The 12,065-nt window shown below is 40.0% G+C and overlaps 1 non-coding gene across 1 annotated transcript; it reads left to right on the forward strand.

Moving 5' to 3' along the window:
• Positions 1-228: 228 nt before the first annotated feature.
• Positions 229-300, forward strand: trnas-uga (transfer RNA serine (anticodon UGA)). The gene has a single exon. It is a non-coding gene; the product is annotated as a tRNA-Ser (tRNA).
• Positions 301-12,065: the final 11,765 nt, after the last annotated feature.

The following is a 12,065-nucleotide window of genomic DNA, read 5'->3' on the forward strand; positions in this document are numbered from 1 at the left end:
TTCATGCCCTGTATAACGGTATTACTCATATCTTGAATAATTGCAATATCTGAATTTTGTAATACAACAGGTAAGTATGTTATTCAAGCAATGAAGTTTTGAGAAAGATAATCCAAACTATTCTGACTTCGGATTAGGAGATTGTTGGTTTGTGTCATACCAAGAGTACAACACATTAAGCAGTGAACCGGGATAGCTCAGTCGATAAAGTATCAGACTTTTGGGGTTGGGGATGTAGCTCAGTGGTAGAGTGCACACTTTGAATGTGTAAGGGCCCAGGTTCAATCCCTGGCATCTCCGTCAAGCTCCATTTGGGTGGTTAGCACTGCTGCCTCACAGCGCCAGCACCCTGGTTCAATTCCAGCCTCAGGCAACTGTCTGTGTAGAGTTTGCACATTCTCCCTGTGTCTGCGTGGGTTTCCTCCCGGTGTTCTGATTTCCTCCCACAGTCCAAAGATGTGTAGGTTGGGTGAATTGGCCATGCTAAATTGCCTGTAGTGTTCAGGGATGTGTAGATTAAATGCATTAGTCAGGGAAATGTAAAAGTAATTTAGCGTCCATTAGCAGAGGGATTGAATTCAAGAGTCGTGAAGTGATGTTGCAGCTGTACAGGACCTTGGTTAGGCCACATTTGGAGTACTGTGTGCAGTTCTGGTCGCCTCACTTTAGGAAAGATGTGGAAGCTTTGGAGAGGGTGCAGAGAAGATTTACCAGGATGTTGCCTGGAATGAAGAATAGGTCATACGAGGATAGGTTGAGAGTGCTAGGCCTTTTCTCATTGGAACGGTGAAGGATGAGGGGTGACTTGATAGAGGTTTATAAGATGATCAGAGGAATAGATAGAGTAGACAGTCAGAAACTTTTTCCCCAGGTACAACAGAGTGTTACAAGGGGACATAAATTTAAGGTGAAGGGTGGAAGGTATAGGGGGGATGTCAGGGGTAGGTTCTTTACCCAGAGAGTGGTGGGGGCATGGAATGCGCTGCCTCTGGGAGTGGCAGAGTCAGAATCATTGGTGACCTTTAAGCGGCAATTGGATACGTACATGGATGGGTGCTTAAGCTAGTACAAATGTTCGGCACAACATCATGGGCCGAAGGGCCTGTTCTGTGCTGTATTGTTCTATGTTCTATGTTCTATGTTCTAACAGGGTAGGGGAATGGGTCTGGGTGAATACACTTCGGAGGGTTGGTGTAGATTTGTTGGGCCAAATGGCCTGTTTCCACACTGTACGGACTCTATAATCAATGGCTGTGATAGAGACGTAATGTATACAATTGCTTTTCCAGAATGTGTGTTTTTGGAGTTCTCATTGAATACAGTCAATTAAAATTGTTGAACTGACACATTGAAAAACAATCACGTATTCAATGAAATGTTACAAATTTGTGGTTCCAAGTTATGACTAAATGCACTCACCAACCATAAGAAGTTTATATTTATTGAGTTTTTTTATGATGATCATTGACATGTTAGACCACTTGACCTTTTCCAATGGGTATAGTTGTTCTTGGGCAATAGTCTTCTGTAGAGAGTACGCATCTGCCATACATGCCACAAGGCATTCCGTTATTCTAAGGCTCATCTCATTCATTTTCATCCAGGAAGGATTGTTGCTGCTCCCTGTTTGTGTCCCCATTACCTGCATGACTCTTTGCCTGTGACCACAAACCTGTTTAATATTTTGCAAGTGGAATGTCTAATGGCATATATGCTGCTCATTGTTCCTCACTAATATGTGTGCAATCAATTTGCTCACTCCAGAGGATTAAGTGATGGCCATGAAAACAATTGTCCTGTTCAGTTAGCTGTCATCAGCTGCGGTGAACTTGATGGACTCATTGGCCTAATAGAAGAGAGCTTTGGTCACCTTTTTAGTGCACCACTGCATAGCAGTGGCCTAATAGTACATTTGTTGCTCTTGAAGCCCTATAATCAGTCAGTAGCAAAAAAAGGTTGAGTACTACAGTCACTTTTGAGATCATTGACATGGGATTGCTAGTAAATTCACACTAGTCTTGCTACATGATCAGGAAAATTTTGGTGACCATTTTTGGGACATCCTGACAGAATTGTCTGTAGGACATTTGGAGTTAATTTGTTCATACCTGGAAGAAGTACATGACTGTGCTTATGACCTTCTTTACTTCTGCTTTCTCTCTGAATGGATGCCAACTGACAAGCCTTCACTCTGGTGCTGCCTGCTGCTGGCTTTGAGGCTTCAATTACAGGAATTTTCTCTCATATTTAACTCTGTATAATACATAGAGTTAATAAAAGATTTCTGCTTACCGATATGAAGACCAAATATTCCATCTCTCTGTGCAAACCTAATTCGATTACACAATGTAGAGGAACCTTCTTCCACTTCGCCATGCACTATTGCCCCCCTTCCTTGGAGCCCTTTTCCAATAGCTCATAGCTCTGCCTGAATATGCCCAACTCACAAGCCTGACCCACACATGCAGGTCCCTAACATTCTTGAGTTGAATTGAACTGAATTTATTGTCACATGTACCGAGACATAGTGAAAAGCTTTGTCATGCAAGCAATACAAGCAGATCATTCCCTTGTTCCTCTCCCTTGTGCTGGGGAGTTCAACAAGCTCACTTGATTATCACAGACTCATTTGAACAAAATAGACTGATGCATGCCACCTTTAATCGAATCTAGGCCAACGGCTTGAGGTTTCCATGTGCTGCTGACTTCATCTTGAAGGTAGGATGTAAGTTTGAAAAGTTCTAATATAATCAGTATTTACAGCATACAAATAAGAACCCATCACAGGACTGTGCAAGGCTCTACATGGCCATGGACACATTTCTAACCTAATATTTTATTCCGGGCCTCGTAATGTGATCTTGACATTCTGTTTCTGCTTGATTGACTTACCATCCACCATGCTTCCTGATCCCAGAGCCATCATTAAATTCTGTTCATTGGCTTCAAGTCATTCTTCCTTAGCAGTACATCCCAGACAATGGCTACCAGTAAACTAAATGTTTATCAAGCATATGTATAACTACTCACATGGGTTTAGTACCCTAGGTCAATACATGCTCTGTTCAGTGAATTTTGCAAATTACTAATAAGGAGAATGCTGCTTTATCTGAGATGTTTGAGTTAATACATGTAATTTAGTTGTATCTCACTAAAACACAGTATAATTACTAAGGCTACTCATGTTTGTCTTTGTGAAGGTAATTAATCATGTCCTAGCTTGAACACAATGTGCAAATTATTTGCCAGTATTTGGACAACAGGGCTGTGTGTGGTGCTGTAATGGATTCATGCTTGCTTTGAGTTCATTAAAAAAAGAAACAATACATCAGATTTGTCAATCAAAATTGGGTATTTGGAAGAGCCAATGGGTGTGAAGCAATCTGGCCAGGCTTAACAAGAAATTGTGGAAAACAGATTTGTTAACATCTGTTCACAGGGACTGCAAACGTAATGGAAAATTCAGTGCCTAGTTGTCAAACTCTTTTTCTTGTTTACATTGTGAGCACCATTTAACTGTGCATAACATATGCAAGGATATGTAATTAACTCAACATTGTTATGTTAAATAAATGCAACTATCTGGGAGGTGAAAAATAATCTAATCTTGGAAACATCATTGAATGAGAGCAGAAAATGAGCAACTGAGCAACTAAGTGGTTATGAAGTAATAGGTCAGTTTTAGAAAGACTGTCCTTATTTTTTATAGATTTAGTACAGAGGATTTATTCTTGTAAATAAAATTATGAGGGAATTGAGAATAGAAAAGGCAGACTGTAACAAATTTGCTTATAAGAGTTTCTTGGTGGCCAAATATTTGAATAGCTTCAAAAACAATTCACCAGTTAGACTAGGAAAATTGTTTGCAACTGTAACTTTAAATTATGCTAACTTCCCATGTGTGTCATGATCAGTTAGGTATTTCCTCAAAAACATGACATACTATTTCAAATACTATTTTTTCCAGATGATCTGTTTTATTTTTGTTCTGAATGTTTGTATCATATTCTTCCTGTTTTCACCATTGATCCATATTTCTCCCCGAAAAGCTGAGCAAAATACTGTGATAATAGTCTGACCATCAATATATCCATCTGCCAGTCTTTTCAAACACCCATGGGTATTGGTTAAATTCAATGGACATTTGTCTAATTACAATTGAGGTCAAGGAGAAACTTCGTATGGTTTTATGTCTCTGAAAGATTAGCTATGGTTGGTTGCTTTATTTAGAAAAATGGATGGGCAAAATTAACAATAGTTCAAAAGATCATGATAGAGCAGAGGCAAGATGAAACCATGACCTTATTTTATTTCATGCACTTTAATCTTGTAGTAGGAGTATGTCATTATATTGCTGTAAGGCAATGGCCCATAAAATTAGTCCTTTGTCCTGATCAACTACTTCAGGAGCACAGCAGTGGAAAAGACACCAATCAGAATACAGGGGCATCTAACCTGGAGATTGCAGCCACCTCTACATACGTTGCAGCTGATATACTACAAAGAGACCGAGTGTCATCAACTTCAAATAATATGCATGGAAGCACTAGATTCAAATATGTCCTATGTCTTGAAAATGTTCATGTCGATTATATTATACAGTTTGGTTGAGCAAATGTATATGGTCTTTCAAAGCTCCATCAACTTTCTGCAGTCTGTTCTCCTTCAGATCATGACAGTGATAACCTTAGGCCCATGGAGTGGTGCAGCTGGGGCAGCATACATGGCCTCTTTTGGGACATCTGGACTTATGTTTCTTGGAGATTTGGTGGTAGTAGTACCCATAATAAAGCTTATTGAGGCTAGGTAAGGCAAAACTTAAATCTGGGAAAAAAAGAATCTGTAAAATGCAAACTTTACTGTCAATTTCAGCTGAGTGTCCCTTTAAATGTTATTTTAGTTACTCCAAACCAAATCTTCTAAATTTTACTTTCATAAAGTGTGGGTAGCTACCAGTTTGGATATATGCTGTAATATCAAGCCTCACTACTGTCAAGCTAGTACAGTTGAGATTTACCCTCATAGATTATGTAGGGAGCCTATTAAATGGAGACCATTAATCAAAACCAAAAGAAAAATATGTCAGACAGTAACAGACTAACTAATCATGTGAATTTGCCCCAATGAAGCAACATGACATTCAACAATCTGCACTCTAAATACTCACAAAATCTAAACAAACGCAGCTTGAGAAAATAACTATTAGCAATTCGAGTGTGGGAAAGGATTCTGGGAAACTCCTCTCTTCTTTTATTACACTCACCCTAAAGACAACTAGAAATGAACTCCAGGCATTGAGTAACATATGTTACAGGAAGTCATACAAGTTCAAATTGCCTATCAAGAGACAATATCAACTGAGATTGAACAAATGTATTGGGCAGTTGGAATGTTGGACATACTGATATGTTGTGATGACAGTTCTCATTGTGATCTCTTCTAATTTTGCTTTTCAGACTTGAGAAAATTTCACAGGAATTTAAGATACTGAACTTAGTTCCATAACTTTGTGATTGATGCTGAAGGGTTGGTGATTGAATAGAATTGTCATGATACAGTGGAATATATCAATGAAAAATGATCATGGGCTAGAACTCTTTAAATTGCTGGTTACTTAAAATTGTGGCACTGTTTTTTGAAGAGGATTTGAAAGGATTTGAATCTATTCTGCAGCCATGTTGCTTGAAGGGCCTATGTATTGTTATATCTTTGGTGTTCTTATTTTTAGACTGAACAATATTTGAAACAAAACTGAAGCTGTGTCTTATTAAGTAAGTCAGCTTGTAGGTGGAAACAAATCTTTAGAAATATTCTTCTAAACTGTGGTGGTGGCAAATGATTCGCACTGTCAGATTAATTGTAGGGTATCACATTCAATCCTCATACTGAAAACTAAATTCTGTTAATGATCCTCCTCCTCATGTCTCTGTTTCTTTTTTTCTCTCTCTTTTTCTCTTCAACTGTCACTATTTGCATTTAGTCTTGGTTTCTCTCCTCCCACTGTCTCCAGCCATTGCTTTTCTTTCTCAATCCTCCACATGGGTAGCTTTGCTAATCATTTTGAAATGTAGAATAATCAAAGCATAGAACGTTTCCAACAAAAATGAGGCCTTTCAGTCTATTATGGGTGTTCTGGAATTCTGAAGGAACAATTCATCTAGTGCCTCTCTTTCACCTCTTCCCCACATATTCTGCCTTTTCAGATAGTACTCCAGTTCTCTCAAATACAGCCATCTATGAACCTGCTAAATTGACCACAATCTTTGACAGTGTATTCCTGGGCCTAAACATTTGCTGGAAACAGTTATGTTTTCCCTCATGTTGCTTTTATTTGCCAATTGCCTTTAATCTGTGCCCTCTGGGAACAAATAGAAATAATTTCTCCTGATCTGCTCTGTCCAGTTCCCTCATGATTTTGAATACATGGAGCAAAAGTCCTCTCAAACTTCTCTTCGCCAAGAAAAAATGTTCAAAATCTCTAATCAACCAATAAATACAGTTCCTCTTCCTGGAATCAATCTTGTAAAACATTTCTGCCCTTGCTGTAATGTCTTCACTAGCAAGGTAAAATATTGTACCCAAAACTGGCTCAATAGCTCAGTTGAAGCTAATTAATGCTTTATGCAAATATAACATTGTCTTCATGTATGTCTAGTCTGTGTCCTAATTAATAAACCTAGGCTATTGTATGCTTTAGTTACCATTTTCTAAAGCTACCCTGCCACCTTCAATGGCTGATGCATATATACACCCACGTCCCTTTGATGCTGCTTCCCCCTTTCGAACTGTTCCTTTTCTCTTTGTCCCTCATTGTTCTCTCTATCAAAATGAGGCATTTCAAAATTCACTGCATCAAGTGTAATCTGTTGCTTATCTGTCCATTTGTCCAACCTGTGTACGGCCTTTTGAAGTTTTCCATCATCCTCACAGCCTTGTGAGACTCTCAACATTTTCAATGAGGAGAGAAAGACAATGGGAAAAATCATGCCATCATACATAGAAATGAGAAACATGAAAGGAAATAAAGCATTCTGCAAGAAAATGGAAATAAGAGAAAATGTTGACAAAATCGAACACAATTTTGTCACTCAAGGATTTTTGATCTTCACAAGAATACATTTAACTAAGAATCATGCTTATGCTTGTGTTTAAAAACAAAGTGTTGAATTTTGTCTGCTCAATGCTGCAAGGCTGACTCGATGAGGAACGGTAAAATTAAGGCTCAAAGCATCAGGACAGAAACCAATGGTCAAGGTCACAACCAAATCATTGTAGATTTTGAAGAAGAACCACTGAAAAGAAACAAGAGTATGATTAAGCCTGCGAAACAAGAAATCAAGAGGATTTTTTCTCGAGTTTTTTCCATGGGTGCATGGGAGCAATGGTGCTTCAGTTCCTTGCTAATTATAATCGAGTAGAGGCACAGCGAAAAGCCATTGCTGATTGCAGTCAGCAGAATTGCAAGCAGTACCATATGTTGGCAGGGAAGACGGAGTTGATTGGGCACAGATGCATTTTTTCTCATTTATTCTTTCTTGGGATGTGAGTAATACTTTCAAGGGTGGTAGTTATTGCCCATCTCTAATTGTCTTTGAAAATGTGGTGTCGACCTGCTTTCATGTACTGCTGCCATCCAAACCATGTGGGGGCACTTTCAGTCAGAAAATTTCCAGCATTTTGATCCTGTGACAATGAAGGAATGACAGTAAAGCTCTAAGTCAGGATAACATATGGTTTATGGGATCTTACAAGGTAGCATTAATCCATTGCATTTGCTGTCATTATCTTTCTAGGAAGTAGTGGGTATGGATTTGGAAGGGCTTATGCCTGAAACATCGAATCTCCTGGTCCTCGGATGCTGCCTACCCTGCTGTGCTTTTCCAGTGTCATACTTTTCGACTCTGATCTCCAGCATCTGCAGTCCTCACTTTCTCCATGCATTTGGAAGGGTCTGTTGCAGTAGATTTGCTGCAGGGACATACAACCAGTACTTTTCTATAGACAACACAAATCCACAGAGAGAGTCTATTGTTAGAATATAGGGATTTATGATCACATTTACCTAATATGGCTGACCATATATAAGTAATTTTTAGATACTCTATTCAGTTTGTTAAGAAGCAGTATTTTAAGTACAATGCATTATTTATTTGGTTAAAGTAAGGAAATATACAACCTGTCACAGATTAGATTAGATTACTTTACAGTGTGGAAACAGGCCCTTCGGCCCAACAAGTCCACACCGACCAGCCGAAGGGCACCCACCCAGACCCATTCCCCTACATTTACCCCTGCATCTAACACTACAGGCAATTTAGCATGGCCAATTCACCTAACCTGCACATTTTTGGACTGTGGGAGGAAACCGGAGCACCCGGAGAAAACCCACGCAGACACGGGGAGAATGTGCAAACTCCACACAGTCAGTCGCCTGAGGCGGGAATTGAAACCGGATCTCTGGCGCTGTGAGGCAGCAGTACTAACCACTGTGCCACCGTGCCGCCCACCAATCCTTTACCAATTCTAACATGGTTCTGTAGAGAAGCAGACCTCTTTGAAATGACCTCAGGTTTTCAAGTCTTTGGGAGGAGCTTTTGGAGCTAACAGCATTTGTTCACCCCTTAAACTAATGTAAGGGAATTGCTGATCTCTGCCTAAGAAGATAGTGGTTTGTTCTCCTGGGTTCTCGCTTACCTCCCACCTACCCCTGACAACATATACATTATTTTGTGGGCTGGAAATCTATACTGCTTCAATCACACAACTGAGCCCTTTTTGCCAATGACTGTGGGCAGCTCCACATGATTTCAGAATGTCTGTTGTTCCCTTGTCGAGATCCATTTGAAGGTTACATAGTTTTCTCTCTGAGACCAAAAGCCATCCATTTTCCCAAACAGTATTATTAATGCAATGTGGTACCTAATAAATTTTTTGCTTACTTTTCTACAATGCTAGTTACTACTGAAACACACTTAAATGAGATCTCTTTTTACACAAGAAATAACAAACGTGGAATACTAAAAAAAATTCAGTTTTAATAAGGACCCCAATTTCCAACACTCATTAACGAGGCAATCACCTAGTGGTATGATTGCTGGACTCTTAATCCACAGACCCAGGTAATATTTTGGGAACCTGAGCTCAAATCACACCACAGCAGATGATGGAATTTGAATTCAATAAATATCTGGAATTAAGAGTCTAAAGATGGCCATGAATCCATTGTTGATTGTAAGGGAAAAACTCATCTGGTTCAGTAATGTCCTTTAGGGAAGGAAATTGCCATCTTTACCTGGTCTGACCTACATGTGACTGCAACGTGGTTGACTGTTTACTGCCCTCTATTGGCAATTAGGGATGGGCAATAAATGCTCGCTCAGCCAATGCCACCCTCATCATGTGAATGAATAAAACAAAAGATTCAATCTCAGACCAATATCAGGGCAGCAGTTGAAGGTTGCACCTCTCCAGGGAGACCATTACTGGGCTGTGATTGTGAATGGGCTATGATTGCTTTCTATTCTGTCCCTTACCTTAGTGTTATTTGCTCAATGCCATAGTTAACTGCATTCTTTATTCAAAACACATATTTGGGGACCCAAATATCATGACTTAAGCCTGCACTGCTTATATCTTGCTCCTAAAGCTAGGCATTGTGTACAATCAATCAACTGCATTGGGCAGGTCACATCCTCTGTGTGCCTGCCACAATACTCCCAAACACATTCTCTAATCTGCTCTTTGTCATGGCTGCAGTTATAAGTAGGGAAAAGGAGATGCTTCAAGAATGTCTTACAGTCATAGCTTTACAATATGCCAGTCATCAAACACCTATCGTACCACTTTCGTGCCTTGTATGCTGTGGTGTTTCAAGTGTTCATCTAAATACTTCTTGGTTTCTGTGATGGTTTCTGTCTTGACCACCCTTTCAGGCAATGGGTTCCAGATTCTCACCACTCTTTGAGTCAGAGAATTCTTCCTAAAATATCCTCTAACCCTCCTGCCTCTTGGCTTAAGTTAATGTCCCATGATCATTAAAGCCATGACGCCATAAGACATAGGAGCAGAATTAGACCAGTCAACCATCAAGTCTGTTCCACCATTTGATCATCTGGATATATGTTTGTTCGCTGAGCTGGAAGGTTCATTTTCAGACATTTCAACACCATAATATGTAACATCTTCACTGAGCCTCCAAATGAAGCATTGGTGGTGTAACCCACTTTCTATTTAGATGTTTGAGTTTCCTAGGGTTGGTATGCCATTTCTTGTGGTGACATAATTTCCTATGGTGATGTCATTTCCTGTTCTTTTTCTCAGGGTGTGGTAAATGGGATCCAAGTCAATGTATTTGTTGATAGAGTTCTGGTTGGAATGCCATGTTTCTAGGAATTCTCTTGCATGTCTCTGTTTGGCTTGTCCTAGGATGGATGTTTTGTCCCAGTCAAAGTAGCGTGCTTCCTCATCTGTATATAAGGATACTAGTGAGAGAGGGTCATGTCGTTTTGTGGCTAGTTGATGTTCATGTATCCTGGTGGCTAGGTTTATGCCTATTTGTCCAATGTAGTGTTTGTTACAGTTCTTGCACGGTATTTTGTAAATGACATTAGTTTTGCTTGTGGTCTGTATAGGGTCTTTCAAGTTCATTAGCTGCTGTTTTAGTGTGTTCATGGGTTTGTGGGCTACAATAATGCCAAGGGGTCTGAGTAGTCTGGCACTCATTTCTGAGATGTCTTTGATGTAGGGGAGAGTGGCTAAGGTTTCTGGACGTGTTTTGTCTGCTCGTTTGAGTTTCTTGCTGAGAAATCGGCAACTGCGTTCGTTGGGTGCCTGTTCTTTTTGAATACACTGTACAGGTGATTTTCCTCTGCTCTTCATAGTTCCTCTGTTCTGGAGTGTAGTGGCTTATTGAAATAATGTTCTAATGTAGCTTCGTTTGTGGATATTGGGTTGATTGCTTTTGTAGTTCAATACTTAGTCCGTATGTGTTGTTTTCCTGTAGATGCTGGTTTGAAGATCCCCACTGGCTGTTCGCTCTACTGCAACATCTAGGAATGGCAGTTTGTTGTTGCTTTCCTCCTCTTTAGTGAATTTTATGCCAGTAAGGGTATTATTGATGGTCTTGAAGATTTCCTCTAATTTGTTTCGTTTAGTGATGCCAAAGGTGTCATCCACGTAGCGGACACAAAGTTCGGGGTGGATAGTTGGCAGAGCGGTTTATTTGAGTCTCTGCATTACTGCCTCTGCTAAGAACCTTGATATCGGCGATCCCATGGGTGTTCCATTGGTTTGTCTGTAGGTTTTGTTGCTGAAGGTTAAGTAGGTGGTAAGGCATAAATCCACTAGCTTAACGATACTGTCCACACACTGCAGCACAGAGGAACGATGCAGAGAAGAGGAAAATCACCAATACAGTGTATTCAAAAAGAATGGGTGCCCTATGAACACAGTCCATCGATTTCTCAGCAACAAACCCAAACAAGCAGACAAAACATGTCCAGAAACCCTAGCAACTCTCCCCTATGTCAAAGACATCGCGGAAATGACTGCCAGACTACTCAGACTCCTTGGCATCATGGTAGCTCACAAACACACTAAAACAGCTAATGAATTTGAAAGACTCTGTACAGACAACAAGCAAAACTAATGCCATTTACTAAATACCTTGCAAGAACTATAACAAACACTACATTGGACAAGCAGGCAGAAAACTAGCCACCAGGGTGCATGAATATCAACTAGCTACAAGAAGACATGACCCACTCTCACTAGTATCCTTACATATGGATGAGGAAGGATACCACTTCAACTGGGACAACACATCCATCCTAGGACAAGCCAAATAGAGACATGCATGAGAATTCCTAGAAGCATGGCATTCCAACCGGAACTCCATCAACACACACATTGACTTGGATCCCATTTACCACCCCCCTGAGAAAAAGAACAGGAAATGACATCACCATAGGAAATTATGTCACCACAGAAATGACATCACCAAACCTAGGAAACTCAAACATATAAATAGAAAGCAGGCTACACCACCAATGCTTCATTTGGAGGCT

Source organism: Chiloscyllium plagiosum, unplaced genomic scaffold (assembly GCF_037043375.1).
Source record: "Chiloscyllium plagiosum isolate Xiang-an unplaced genomic scaffold, Cpla_swu_hap1 HiC_scaffold_7, whole genome shotgun sequence".
In the NCBI taxonomy this organism is placed as follows: Eukaryota; Metazoa; Chordata; class Chondrichthyes; order Orectolobiformes; family Hemiscylliidae; genus Chiloscyllium; species Chiloscyllium plagiosum.